Source organism: Morone saxatilis, unplaced genomic scaffold (genome assembly GCF_004916995.1).
Source record: "Morone saxatilis isolate NCDOM2014 unplaced genomic scaffold, NCSU_SB_2.0 Contig23, whole genome shotgun sequence".
Lineage (NCBI taxonomy): Eukaryota > Metazoa > Chordata > Actinopteri > Moronidae > Morone > Morone saxatilis.
Window position 1 is genome coordinate 14,594,666 of NW_023339796.1, and position 15,211 is coordinate 14,609,876.

Genomic DNA, 15,211 nt, shown 5'->3' on the forward strand with positions numbered 1-15,211 from the left:
AAGAGATTTCTGTCTGTGCTGTTTTGTGGCAGTGGCTTAGTTGAAAAAAATGCTATCTTATTAATATCTGAACCACATTAACTTGTTAACTGCAAGCTAGCTAGCTTGGACTGACTGAACAGACCATGCTCATGGCTTGCTAGCATGTTGCGGTTAGCTTGTCAGCTACAGTTTGCCGACAATGCCTGTAAGTAGTAACAACAACACCAAGCTTCTAAATCCATATTCAGTATTTCACCAAGATTTTTTGTGCCTCTTTCTGGTGTTACAGGGCCTTAACATGGTTGTTTGTTTATGTTGCCATGGAGATGCCACTGTCAATTAATACATTCCAAAATGTAACTTTGATTTCTGTTTAATTTCTAATTTTATGAAGGACTTTAAAACTTAAAACACTGGAGACCAATATTGTTTTCAATTTCCAACTGATAGTCAACTCCTGTTTCTTTGATCCCCTGATTGTTCTTAACCAAGTCTTTATAATTGTAGCCATGACAAAGGTTCCTTAGCCTTAATAGTACTTTTTTCAACCCAAACCAAGTCATTTCTGTGCCTAAACCTAACCAAACCTTAAGCATAGCATTGTCATATTATAAAATTGTTTATTTTCTAACAGTGATTTAGGAACCACTGTTGTTCTGAAGGGCATGGACAAACAACATATTGTGTAATTTAATTTGGAGGATTTGTTGACTGAATTTTATGCTGGCTTGTGGAGAAATTTTGCTTTATTAGCTGATGTGCTGTACACCCTCTAGGTTACGTTTGATATTAATTAACATTTTTGCTAATGCCAAATTACATACTGTAGTCCAGGAACTTTCCTATGAATACAGTTACGTATCAGTTCCTTTCTACAGAACCTTTTTTCCCCCAACTTTATTTTTATGATTTTGTTCCAGTAGACCACAGATGCATAGAACTGAACAGACAGGTTACCAGGGGCAATGCAACACAGTTCAAATGTTATTAGTATGGCAGTTCGCTTTGTGTTCAGAGTTACTATCATTACTCCCATAGTCCCAGAAAAAGTGAGCGGCGTACAAAGAGAAACCAACACAGCATGAAGCAGAGATCACTTCCATTTTAAACGCTCTGAGGGAATTAAAATGACTGCTGTCTTATGACAGCCATATAGCAAAAACAAATACAAACCCAGTATGAGACCACTAAACAAATACGTCACAGGAATATGAATTATGAAGGAATTATTTGTTTGATTGTACCAGTAACCAACCGCAACCAAGAGGAAGGAGAGCAAAGAGAATAAATAAATAAATTAAAAACAATTAAAAAAAATTTTTTTCTTTTTCAATACAATATTTATGTTCATGTGTATACGCCATTTGGACCAATACTTTATTTGAATGTATTGATACAAAGCCTTAAAGAAAACGTCAGTTACTTATTTCATCGATTTATTTTATTATTGCTATCCACTCTCCTTTTGTTGGTGGCTCTTTATATAACCATTTCTTAGTTATTGCTTTTTTGCTTGCTACGAGTAGTAATACTTATCCTGAATGTTAAATTCAGTTGGAATATAAATATCTAATCTAATCTAATATCTAAATATCTGGTGCCAAAACTATAATCCATTTCAAAATTCACTACTGATTTTATTTCTCTTACTACCCCCATCCAATTGGTTTGGATTACTGAACAACTCAAAAAAAAGTCAGCCATTGAATTGTAACATTGTCTTCAGCGTTGCCCAGAATCTGGTCTATCATTCTGTAAATCTTTTCTTTCTTGGAGTAATAAAAAACCTGATAATGTTCTTCCATGAAAATTCTATCCATTGGCCAGAACTGGAGGTGGTGGATTGTATTTTACATATATTTAGCCAGTTTTCTTCAGTCAGTTTGCTTCCTTCTCCCATTTCGCTTTAAAGTAAAGTTTCTTGTGGCTGTTGCCCCTATATGCATCAATAAAAGCATGGATCGGTTTCCTCATTAATCTTTTTATTTGTATCAAAGTGGTGCCTAAGCTCAAAGTATCTATACAAATCCTGTGAGAAACATGTGAGTGTCAGTAAGATACTAAAAGCTTTCCAAGCCTGTATTGGTTGAGATGAAACAAGATGAAGTATGTAGTAAGTATTAAGTAAGTATTTTCTTACAGGACATTTTGACCTGTAAGAGATTCACACAACCAACTACTAAGTCAGCCTAGAGCCACATCATGTGCTAAAGTCTGTCTGTTACCTAACTGTGGAAGATTGTACTTTACTCTTGATTTTACAGACACAGTTCCCAAACCCAGTGTTTTCACCCACACATATTGATTACGCTTTAATTTATTTGTGATATAGCGGTGTCTTTTTCTGTGCACCTCCAAAGTAATGTGCTTTCATCTAAGTGTGTGAATGAACCAAAGAAAAGAAAAGAGAGAGATGGTGTTTTCAAAGCAGACATGGATAAAGTGTGTGTGTGTGTGTGTGTAGGTGGGTGGGCGTGTGCGTGTGTGTGTGTGAGCTCTTTCATTGGGTTTTTAATCAGGGTGTCACGCTCTCAGTTCCGATTAGGTACAGCAGGCAGGGCTCTCCAGCAAGCTGCTTCTGAACAACAACACCCTCTAAAAAGCAGATAATGCTTCCACACTCAGACTCAAAGAAAATCAACAACTCTCCCTCTCGCACTTGCTCTCTCTGCTCCTCTCTCTCTCTCCCTCCTCCACATCTGCGGTCCAAATCAGATCGATGCTGTGAGAAAATGAAACTCCACAATAACAGGAATGTGAGAGCAGCCTTCAGGTATGAGAATGTGTCTTGTCACGTGACACAAAGAAAACAAGAGAATCTAATATGTGGAGCAACCAATATGATTCAGTGTTGTGTCTTTTGGCCGTTCACATGTCACAAACCATTTTCAAAGACCATCAGATACAAGGCACAAACACACATACACACTGTGGAGTATATAGCACACTGCAGAGATGTACAACAACAATAATTGTGTTGGTGTGTTTGTGCGTCTGCAGTAACAATATGTGATCCTCACACTTCATTCCACATGTCAAAAGACATTATTCTTGTTGCTTTCCATTAATGGACTCATCTCGTCGTCTCTAGCCAGCGTGTACAAGGACTCCAGACTCCTCTCCTGTCTTTTGGAGACATTATGCAGAGCAGAAAAGTAATGAAGATGAATATGTGCATAAATGATTGTTCCTTATGTGTGTCCTTTTATGAATAAAAAAATTAGGTTTAAAATGTGTAAAAAAAAAGAAGCAAATATTCTCTCTGTGTATCAGGAGCTTTTCATCCAGTGAAGCTGGTATCACAAAGTATGAGAATAGCTCTTATAACAGAGGAGAAAGGGCGACTGCTCAACAATCGCTCCATTGTCTTCTCAGTGATGATATTCATAAATACAATTCAGCACCAGACACAATAGATACAATGCACACCTGGGCCCCCACAAAGTATCACACAGTATAATCAAACCCATTGTGCAATGAGTAGAAACCACACATGTGTGACAATAAATTATAATGACAGACTATTTAAAATGCACTGATTAACTTCTTTGTTTCAGTTTCCAAAAAAAAGCAACAATTACACAGATAAGTTGTTTTCCGACTACATTTTTGGCAGCTCATTACAGGGTTGTTTTCTTTTATCTTATCTTTATGTGTTTTTTGTACAGATTTATATAAGGTACATTTATTGTTAATCTCTCCTTGTGAATCCATGATAAACTCTCAATTTTAAAACCACAAGGATTATTTTAATATATAAGGATTCTTATTAACACGATTGTGAGGCTGTACTCAGTGCTTTGAGCTAAATGCTGTTGTCGGCATACATGCTCCCAGCCTGAACAAATGGCAAAGTGTGTGATGAAATAGAGGTATATTACCATGTTCAACCATTTCTTTGTGTTAACATTTCGCTTACATTTTGGCTTGATTTAAAAACCTAAAGCACAAACTACAGTTGAGGCTCATGGGAATGTCTTTAGTTTTGTAGATAGTTGGTCATAACCCAGAATATTGGACAAATTTAAAGTTTCACCTGATGAAGTCAGGGGATCACCAAAGTTAATACATTTCATCCTGAGGGTGACATGAATGTCTGAACCAAATTGAACTGCAATCCATCCAATAGTTGTTGAGACATTTCACTCAATACCACAAATGAGAACTTCATGGTGGTGATCACTAAAGTCATTAGTCTTCATCCTCCCAGGACGAAAAATGTCTGAACCAAATTTCATGGCAATCCATCTAAAACTTGTTGAGATATTTCAATCTGGACCAAAGAAGTGGACCAGACAGACACTGCCATCCAGCCCTGCCACTTGAATGTTAATATTTGCTTGTAGCTGAGTGTGGATGTCTGTCTGTCTTTTTGTGTTGTGACAGAAGACAACCAGTGTGAGCTGGGATATGCTATGAATAATATGTGTGTGAATTTATGGTAAACTTCTGATATTAACAAATAACACCTCACTGAAAAACAGAGATGTAATAAAGAATAAATAATAAAGAAGAAGTGTACAGATTGCTGTTGCAAATCCTCAGCACCATTACTTCTGTTTCAGTCCAAGCACAGAAAGACAACATACTGTAATGAAATGCTTGGTTGGATACCCAGAATTTGCCTATAACCCATATGGCCCGGAGCGACTATGTGATGGAATATTGCATGAGAAACTGTGACAGATGCCCTGTTATTGGCTCTGAATGGAAACTGTTGCTTCACAGGGTGGATGCCTTCTGCCTTCTCTTCATTTCCGACACATTTTTGATAACAGTATTATATCAGCAGGTGATGTTGAGAGGTAGGCAATCAGCCACAACTGCACCATAGACCCGCCAACAGACACTCAATTCCATGCTCACCAACATTTCTGGACTCAGTGAGGTACCTAAAGCTGCAGAACTGAGATGTGAAAGGTGAGACGGACACTAGATTAATTCTCCTTTGGCTCCGCATGTGTCCTACTGCTGGAATATAAACACGTATGAGACAGCAATCTGCTGCTCTCCTCTCTGCAGTGGCCTCAAGTGGTTTTCAGATGTGATACTTAAGTTTTAATTATCGCATAAAAGGCCTCACTGGATCTGCTAGCTGACTCCATTTTCAAGCAGCTATTTCCTTATTTTAGCGAGAGGGCCCTCAGGTCCCAGCAGGACTCCTGACCATTAAAGTAGACACAAATATCCAAAAACGGCCAAAACTTTCTTTTTTAGTTTGAAACTAAAAGAGTCTCTAAATCTTTTACTGTGTTAGAGGCAAATAACCTCCAGGATTCATCCCTTCTCTAATGGCTGTTTTTCTTCATGATATACGTCAATATTGGAATAAAATGTGGTTGACAGGAAGGAAATGTTATGACCAAACAAATACAGGTATTCATTTCCAACTAGTTAAGGAAAATTGCACCACTCCCCAGTGATGCATTGTTAAAGACCCTGCACAACCACACAGGTGTGTTCGATTGTAACTGATTACATCACCCGTGTACTAAACTAAATGTGCAAGTTGTTCCACCAAGAAGTTCAACAAAACGAACAGAAAGGTGAGACAGATGTCAAAAACTTCCTGAGTAGAGGTCTAATCAGGCAAAATGTTAAATGTGCAAGAACAAAAGGTAAAACAAGAGTGACTGTACAAATACAACAATGAACAGGAATAAAATACACAAAGACAAGAAAACAAACAAAGAAAAAAATATGACATGCAGAATGTGACGTGGTACATATATAAAAAACAGAAAGATGACAGACGTCATACGAAATGTAATAATGATGGTGACATAATGCTGTTACTGCAGTATAAAGGTTGTTATGACACGTTTGTTTTGTTAGTGTGGGATATTAATACTATATATACTTTTAAAATATAATAATAATAATAATAATAATAATAATGAATATATATATATTTAAATAATATCATTAGACATGTTGTATAACAAGAGTAATAGTAATATTTGTATTATTATTATTATTAATAACTAATTAATATTATTATGCTATTATCACCATCACCAACAACAACAACAAGAAGAACAATGATAATAACAATAATAAACAAAATGGAAATGTTTATTAGTTTTTTTTTGTTATCACAGACATTTGATCTCATATTAAGGTACAGATAATATTTTCACATGTGTACTGACAATTCCATAAACCAGGATATTTTTGAATGACATTTGATAATGTATTTGTTTATATTGTATATTGTGTTATCTTGTTTCGCTTTGATGTTAACTACTTTGGGTAAATACAATGTAAATATATATATAGATATTTTCAAATGTCAAGGTAGCAAAAGCTCAGCTGTAAATAATGAAATGAATGATGGCTGAATCCCATTTAGCTGCTTCAGTTTCAGGGTGATGGTATTGTGCATGCAGGCTCACTGTCACACTGTGAATAGAACAGAGCCATAATTAATATTAATAGTAACACCTGTGTGTCACGTCTGTTTGCACTAAACTACACATGTATGATATCATAACTCTGATGATGCATAAATTCTGTGCTGCCAAACTTTACAGAGAAGCCTTAAAGGACGGAGCTGCTGTTGAAAACATGTTAAAATAAAGAAGGTTGAAAATGTGAGGTTAACATTTGTGGTTTTGAGTAAAATATCTCAATAAATATTGGATGGTTGGTGTGAAATGTGATATACATACTGTATATTTCCCTCAGGATGAATAGGAATGACTTTGCTGATCACTTTTCCTCTAGTAGGTCAAAAGTCAGGTAAAAAATTTAATTTGGGTTTATAATATAGCATTACAGCCTAACAGACCTGCTAGCATGGCTGTACCAGTCTTGCTTACATTTCAATTAGTGACTTGTGTTTATCTCCTTCTGTGATGCATACACTTGCTTTGAGATAAATCATAAGAGATACTAATAAAAACAATACTACCAACTGGGAACTACACACATAGTAAAACTGCAACAAAAATGAAAACAACACACAAACACACATCTCTCCATCCTTATATCATTTTCTCTATCTCCATCTATCTTTGTCAGGCACACACTCTATCAACAAAAAGAAAACCAGAGTCTGATGGTCTGTGGGTCGAAGAGTAAAGACAGGTGGGGTAACTGGTATTTAGGCCACCCAAGGCCCAGTTTAGTCCTGTGTGAGGGTGAAACAGATGTAAATGAGCTTTTAAGCTATGGCTAGTGAAACGGCATTCTCTGGAGCTACCTCATTTATCCCCCTCATCCTCTCCTAAGCTAGGGATCCAGACAGCCATTGGAGGCTCGTGCCTGAGTTTTTGGAAGCAAGGGAGTCAATTGGGACGGTGACCCAGATGCCCTGATCTTCTGTCCATCATGCCTCTGTTTCAGGCCTGAAATACGCTCATCTCCCAGAAGCTATGCCCGTCACTGTCTGGGCTTCTGTCAGGAATTTTCTGACTAAGAGCCTTGTGGTCCGCAGTGGCACAATGACAAAAACATCTCTTCCCTGTTAGGCTGCGAGCTCGTCTCTGCTCATGGTAAAAAATACCATCAGGCGTGGATTATTAAAGACAGATTTTTTTTTGATATATGAAAAGATCTTTAGCATCTGTAATTGTGCTGTCACACCTAATATTGTGTGTTACCTCCGTGTGTGTGTAGCTAGTGGCTGTTGTTGCCATGGTTTCTTCTGTTTTGATCATTCTTATATAATGTTATTGGTGGCTGGTTGCTGTGAAAAATGAACACACACACACACGCTCACAGTTTGTGTCAGTAAATGTTGCTAACCACCCCCACATCCTTGTCCTTCCTCGAAGAGAGCAGCCCGAGGACAAACAACAGCTCCTCTCACATCATCTTGATCTCTCGTATATTCATCACACCCTCTCTCTCTTTTTCTCCTTATCACCCTCTCACTCCCTCTCTTCACGTTCCCCCTGCCTCCGTTATCCTTCTTTCAGCTTTATTGTCACCGTTCTCTCTCCTGCGTTGCCCCAATTCTCCCACAATCCACTTTATCTCTCTCCAGTCATTGCTGTATTGATTTACTCCTGTCATATCTCCATATCTTAATTCCCACACTCACTCCATCTCTCTCTACCTTGCAGCATCGTTTCCATTTCCACACACAAACACACATCTCTACCTCCCTCTATCATTTTCTCAATCTCCAGCTATCTTTGTCAGGCACACATTCTATCTGTCTTTCCCTTCCAGTTATGATTATTCTTAATCTCTTTTTCTACTTTCGCAACCAATCACCTCTCAAATTTACTCAACCTCTCACTCACTTTTTAATTTATTTTTGACACCTGTTTTCATCTACCTTCTTCTCACCTCTCTTTTTATGTCAGAGCTTTTGTTGTGACTTTCTGTTGGACTTCAGACACGTTCTGGCTGCCTGCTGTGGCTTCTGAGCGAGGTTGTGTGTGTTTGTAGTGCCTTCAGGCCGCTGCGTAGCTGCAGGGTGTTTGTAGGGCAAAACGCTGATAATGTCCTTTTCTCTCTGATGGTATCACTGAGAAAAACACATTGCACGTCTGTGCTATGCTGAAGATTTACATCCAGTTCAGAGAGTTTTCACCGCACGTGGCTGCTGACTGAGCTGTCACTGTGGATGTAAAGAGAGAGAAACACCTCCCAGCAGCCGAATGTAGATCCACAACCCCGTACTGAAGGTCTCTAGCCCATGTGTCAAGGCTGAAAGGTTTCTGCAAAGATACAACATCATTTTTGCACAAGGACACAGGAAATAGGTTTCTGGATAACACATGCTTATAGAGAAGCTGACATATCTTCTGTCTGATTGGTTGATTCAAATTGCAAAAGTATTCAGATAGCTTATTCTCTTCATTCTGTGATTTATTACTTTTTTATGCTTGAAAACTACTAACTTTTTATGTATGCATTTCTTCTTTTTATCCTGCAATAATAATCACTAACACAGAGAGAGAGCAAAGGAAACGACATGCAACAAAGGTCCACAGCCAATTATACATCTTAAACCACTAGGCAACAGGGACACCCCAAGATAGTGATAAACTTTATTTGTATATCACTTATTTATTATATGAAACCTTCACTTTCAGTTTAAAACAATAAACTAAATTATTAGAAATATACATAGTGTACAAAAAGTCCTTTTAAGCTATCAAAATAATAATAAAATTAAAAAAAAATTTGCAGTTGAGTTCAACTGAGCAAACATCGCCTGCTAATGAAGACAATGTGATATGGTCAAAAGCTCCATAACAAGTAAGGAAACACTTAGTGGAGACGGTTTTGTCCACTACCACGTACAGTGGTTGGTAAATGTGGCACTGAGTGGACATGATAGTGGTATATGCTAGTATCATTAATTTGTGATGTATTATTGGTAGTTCTTAGTAGATCTGGCCTGGATGTGCGTACTTATCCTGTTATACTGTAAAAACACTAATGGGTTCCCGACATACACCTGAATCTATTTGTCGAGGTGCCAATTTGTCTCAAGGCATTATGCTGTTCTTCATATAATAGAGAATACATTTTATTGGAAACAGATGACGGCGTTTATTGGGAGACATGAATCACAGTCAGTTTTTTTGGACTCGGCACCTGGACATGATAGATGTGCATGTGTTTTCACACTTGTCTGCTCACATTGCTCACAAATGTTTTCTGACTCGCAGACACAGAAGCGTGTTTCAGGCTTCAGGCTGTTTCATCATGGAATCATAAACCTGTTCACTGTAACATTTCCAACCTTCTTTTTGTGGGAAAAGAGGTACCAGTGTTGTGAATACTAATTGAACTGGGGGATAAGTTAATGGTGTCTTCCTGAGGGATACTGCCTGTCACTAGTACTTTGTTCTGTTGTGAGAGTCTTAGGGCACTTCATTTTTGTACTTCAATGAATAAATATACTGCAAATAGTGAAACAGGAGTGATATTCCTTTATATAATTTCCAACAGCTACCATCTTTGTAGGTTCAGAATATGCTGGACATTATAGCCTTTAGGCCAATCTAAAGCAACATGGCAATACCCTGAGCCAAAAGTGAGAGATTAGTGGCATCTGCCCACCCTGGAGGCACCCGCACGGAAGATCAGTTCATCAAAAACCTCATTTCTGAAGCCCGTCCCCCCTCACTGGCCCAGTCTTTCTTATCACCTTTTAGGCATCTTTTCCTTCACCCAACTTCTGTTGTCCTCTTCCTCCCAGTGCCTCCCGCAGCTCCCACTTTCCACCCGGATCACGTCCCATTTGTTCCCTGTTTCCCTCACACTCTCCTCCTTTTTTGGCTTTTATCTTGCTCTCTCCTCGTTCACAAGGCATTATACCTTTTTGATATCCTCCATGTGTCTGTCGTCCATTTCCCTCTTACTGCCTGTTTCCAGTCTCCTATTTCTTTTCTTATCCTTCAATTTCACTGTTGCTTTTCTATCCTCCAACCACCCTCCCTCCACATCCTCCTCCTCCTGCTCACCACACTGCTCACGTCCAGGTCTGTTTCCACTGATAAGACTCTCAGTAACACCCACACGCTCACAACACACACGCAGAGGAAGAGATAACGATGTTGCATTGCCAACATAGTTAGCATCACAGCTAACTGCTATTCCTCTCTCCCTTAATATCATTGCTAATGAATGTGTCATCAGTGATCTTTCTCCCTGAGCCAAATAGGAGCAGGAAAAAAGACGGAGAGAGAGAGAGAGAAGGTGAGCAAGAGAGGACTAAAAGTTCTTTCTTTTTTTGTAAATCCATTTTGTTTGGGGCTGCACTGAAAACAAAGTTATTACCTGACATGTCATGGCCCCAGCTCAGGTAGAGGGAGCGTTGAATAAGGTGCTCGTTCTGAGACCAAAGGCTGAGCTGAGGGCAGTCAGTTTATTATTGTCAGACACAGATAGTGTTTCTGTCTGACCCACACAAACAGAGACTTCTCTCAATCAAGCACTAATAAACACAAGTCTCCATTAATACTAAATGTTTCTGACCTTGAGGAGAGAGAAGTATAATTTTCCAACTCCTAAAGTAATTGTAGTAGAAAGCACATATTTGTGTTATTTTGAAATTTAGAAAATTACATTTAAAAGATTACAGTAACTTACTCTTAATATCTTTATTTCACAAAAAAAACATTATCTGTAAGTAAAAAAACAACCTGAGAAAATTGAATTCAGAGCATAATAAAAACAGAAATGAGGCAGTGTTTGTTATATCCGAGTCTAATTCTCTGATTTCCTTGTACTTGCTGTTTTGACTTATATATACATTCACATGCCATATACAAATTAAGAGTTATTTTTGGCTGTATTCATTCTGTTGGCCGTGTAGAGATCCCTTCCTAACACAACTCCAATGTAAGCGATGTTGGATAACATCCAGAGTCTTTATTAAAGGTCCAGTGTAGGATTGTGTGGCATCTAGCAGTGAAGGTGCAGATTGCACATCCCTTGCTTTACCCTCCCCTTCCACATGCAAAAGTAAAACCTCACAAAAACACTACAGGCCCAATCTAAATTCAGTGTTTGGTTTGTCTGTTTTTGGCTACTGTAGAAACATGGCGGTTCAACATGGTTCATTCTAAGGTAGCAAAAACAAAACAAGAAGAAACTATGGCGGTTACGAAAACACAAAAGGCCCTATCTACAGCCAGTGTCTGATTTGTCCATTTTTGGCTACTGTAGAAACATGGCAGTTCAACATGCATATTCTGTAGAAAAAGGCCTGCTCCCCCCTATTGATAAAAACTGCTAATTTTAATGTAAGATTATATTCTATTTCTGCTAATAGATTCTCCTGAATTGCACATACTAAACCTTTAACGTCATAAACAGGAGAGGTGATTACAGCAACCAATAACTCTTTCAGTGTATACAATTAAGATCTGAACCTATTCTAAATCTACTAATTTACTTAAAGTCTCCCTCCACTCAAAAATGTTTTTCTTCTTATTCCTACAGATGCATGTTTGAGCTTCACTGTGGAGAATGATGAATGTGCACCAGAAGGATGTTTTCACATTAATCTGCTGAAAGTGGAAAGTTTCTCTGTACTCACTGAAAGTCTGATTTTTAAGGGGCGGGGCCTACAAACATGATTTGTGACATCACAACTAGTTTAGAAGTCAATCCTGGTCCACAAGTGTGATGTAGAAACTTGAAGCCGAGAATTTTGATGTGGAAGTTATTATATCTAACGTATCAGACACACATTATTGTTCCAAGCAGGCTATTTATATATGTTGTAATATAATCTGGAGGGGATCTTTAATGTTGTGAGTGATGCTTGAATATTATTTATACAATATACAGAGAGGGTTTCAGAGTGCCACATCCATAGTAGAGAGTCACTTGATGGGAAATAGCTCAGGTCATATGAGAAGTGTGTGATATTTTTGTGAGTGTGACTAAGGTCAGTGATGAAATTCCTCTTGGCTCTTGACTGTCTCCATTTCAAACAGGCGGTTGCCAAACACAACAGTAAAGAACAAGGCTGTGATTATTTTCAAGACACAGCTGCTGATTGGAGCATGTAGACCAGAAGAAGAAAAGACACCCATAATGTATGCATGTTCAAATCACATTTCCTGTTTCAACGCTGAGAAGTTGTTCTCATTATAGAACTGATTTGCATATCGTGAGGTACTTAAGCATAAGGTGACAGGGAGAGGTAAGTGTGAGCATAGATCATCACCACAAATGAAATAAAATCCTATTGATAGTGAAAAATAGATTATGTTGCATTTGGTTCATTTGATTCTTAATGCAACTATGAAGCAGTTTTTTCACATTCAGCTCTCTTAAACTGGTAGGATTTGTACCACTTAGTTCCTGCTATATTCGACCCGAGCCAGCTCATACATTTATGTCTTATTCACATCCCACATACACTCACAACTCAAATGTCATCTTATTCTGTCCTAAATGTCAGTGTAAATGAAAGTCCTCCCAAATGTGGGGCTTTGAGAAAAAAGAGACTGTCACTTGGCTGCCGTGTGTGACCCACGCTGGTATCACATTCTTACATTTGCAGCCATAATCTTCATGCTCTGCACCCGCTGTGCAGACATCTTGTGTATGCAGTCACTGTACACCCACAAGGATATCTTTGCCATCGTTCAAGGTAGAGCCATGAAACAAATACTAGAATTGTCAGAGGAGCTCAGCGACGGAAATTATTTCATGACCTTGAAGCAGAAGGTGGGACCAATCCAGAACTATTTGTGTGAATAAACAAATGCAATAGTCTGATTTAAAGAGCTGTTACAAAAGTGCATTGTAAAATTTGAAAAATGTGGTCTACCAAGGAAGTTCAGTAGTCATTCATTTGTTATGGTACTCCATTTAATCATTTGTACAGTGAAAGGTTGTTCATAAAGTAAACAGCAGTGTGAAAACACCACCTGCTCCTCTGGTGTTTCAGTCAGATGGCATACCATCAATAATGTCAACATAATTCATATTACAAGATTAGAAAAAAAATCTCAGCTTACAAATGTTGCAGCAAATTATGTCCCAGGTTCTCACAGGATGTCATCCATTTATCTTTTTAGGAGCACATAAAAATGTAACCAATACCCACTTTCTTAAAATAGATTTGCAAAAGATGCCTCTTGAACTGAGGCATTGGTAACGACAAGAAAGTCTGCTGGATCTGCACCACTCATTTAAAGCTCAATGGTTTCACTGTCATCAGATAAGAGCAGCCCTAATCCGAGTGGGTCATGACAGTCACTGCTGCAGTGGATTTATCTGTAGATAAAACACCTCTAATTGACAGGATTGTGACTGTATGCCTCCAAGTTGTTCCAGTGCAACATTTGTCTGTTTCTTAACGTAAGACAGTGAGACAAAACTGATCCTGGTGATACCACTTGGTGCTTTCTGCTGCTCGTGAATCAAGTCATCAAACTTTAACAGCATAAACACAATACAAACAATTGGGTCACCATTAGACAAGAACACCTTCTTCTCTTCGTAGAGTGGGGTAGTGCAAGGAATTATTATCACTAATTACCTTACAGTTAATGTTCCTTGACTTGAAACAAGCTGACCCACTTCGGGAAGCTTGTTTGCTGTCTTACCAGAAAGGTTGGATGCAGTCAGTGAACAGGCAGAGTAGGTTGAATGTGTTAGCTTGGTGCAGGTGTGGAGAGGCAGCTGTCCTTTGCAAAAAAGAGTATGAATGTGTCTTCTGGTAAAACAAAATTCTAACATTAACTACTGGTAGGCCTACATTAAGAAGTCAGCTGTGTTTTGTGGACAGCACCTCGGTGCTAGCTATTGATGAAATACAGTCCAAACTGTTGGCTGGCTGCTTGGTAAATCACAACATCTTGTATTCCATTTCTACATGTGTTGAATACTGTGAGTTGTGGGTTTGACATTTGGTCAGGAGAGTTGTCCCCAGACGATGTACCCTAATGACTTTGGCGATCCCCTGACTGCATATCTTGTCCTACCATGACATTGACATCTGTGGTTTTGAGTGAAATGTCTCAACAGCTGTTGAACTGATTGCCATAAAAATGTCTGTATTTTACATGTGTTAAGAAACAGAACATGCGAAATGTGGAGTATTGTGGATTTGCTTAAAGGTACCTTACAGAACTTGTCTCCGTAACAGGAAGCATATGCAGATTAAGCAAACAGAGCAGATTAATTTAACTAATGTATTCTGTTGAGTATGTCTGCTGTTGAGTATTTAGTAAAAGACATTATTATTATTATTCAATCAATGACAAATATGGGTAATTGTCTACACTTTTCAAGAAACTTGCCAACACTGGTCAGGAGAGTTGTCCCATATCAGTCATTGGCTTTTCTGATGCAGCACCTCCTATAAATAACACCAAAAGGGTAATATAACATTCCTGGACATTCCTGGGCATGGAAATACTAGTGGAACAAAATTTTGGGGGGATAACCGGTAAATTAAAATAAGAACTACATGAGCTGATACCACTAGAGGTAAGTAAGAAGATACATTTTTGTAATTTGTAGGACATGGCCGCTTAATTCATAATTGCACTGAGGTGACGTATGTTCGTGTGTGTGGGTGGGCGGGTCAGATTGGCTCAGATGTTGGAGTGTTAGGTGTGCGCTGGACTTGGCCTCCACCAGCCATCATGACATGCTCAACCCCTGCCCTTAGGGTCGCAGGCCAGACTTCTCCTTTCCTGCGATGAGCTATTAACTGACCTCAGGGGCAGTCAGTCAGGCTAGGAGAGTGTGTTTCTCTTTGTGTGTTTCTGTGAGTGAGTGTGTGTGTGTGTGT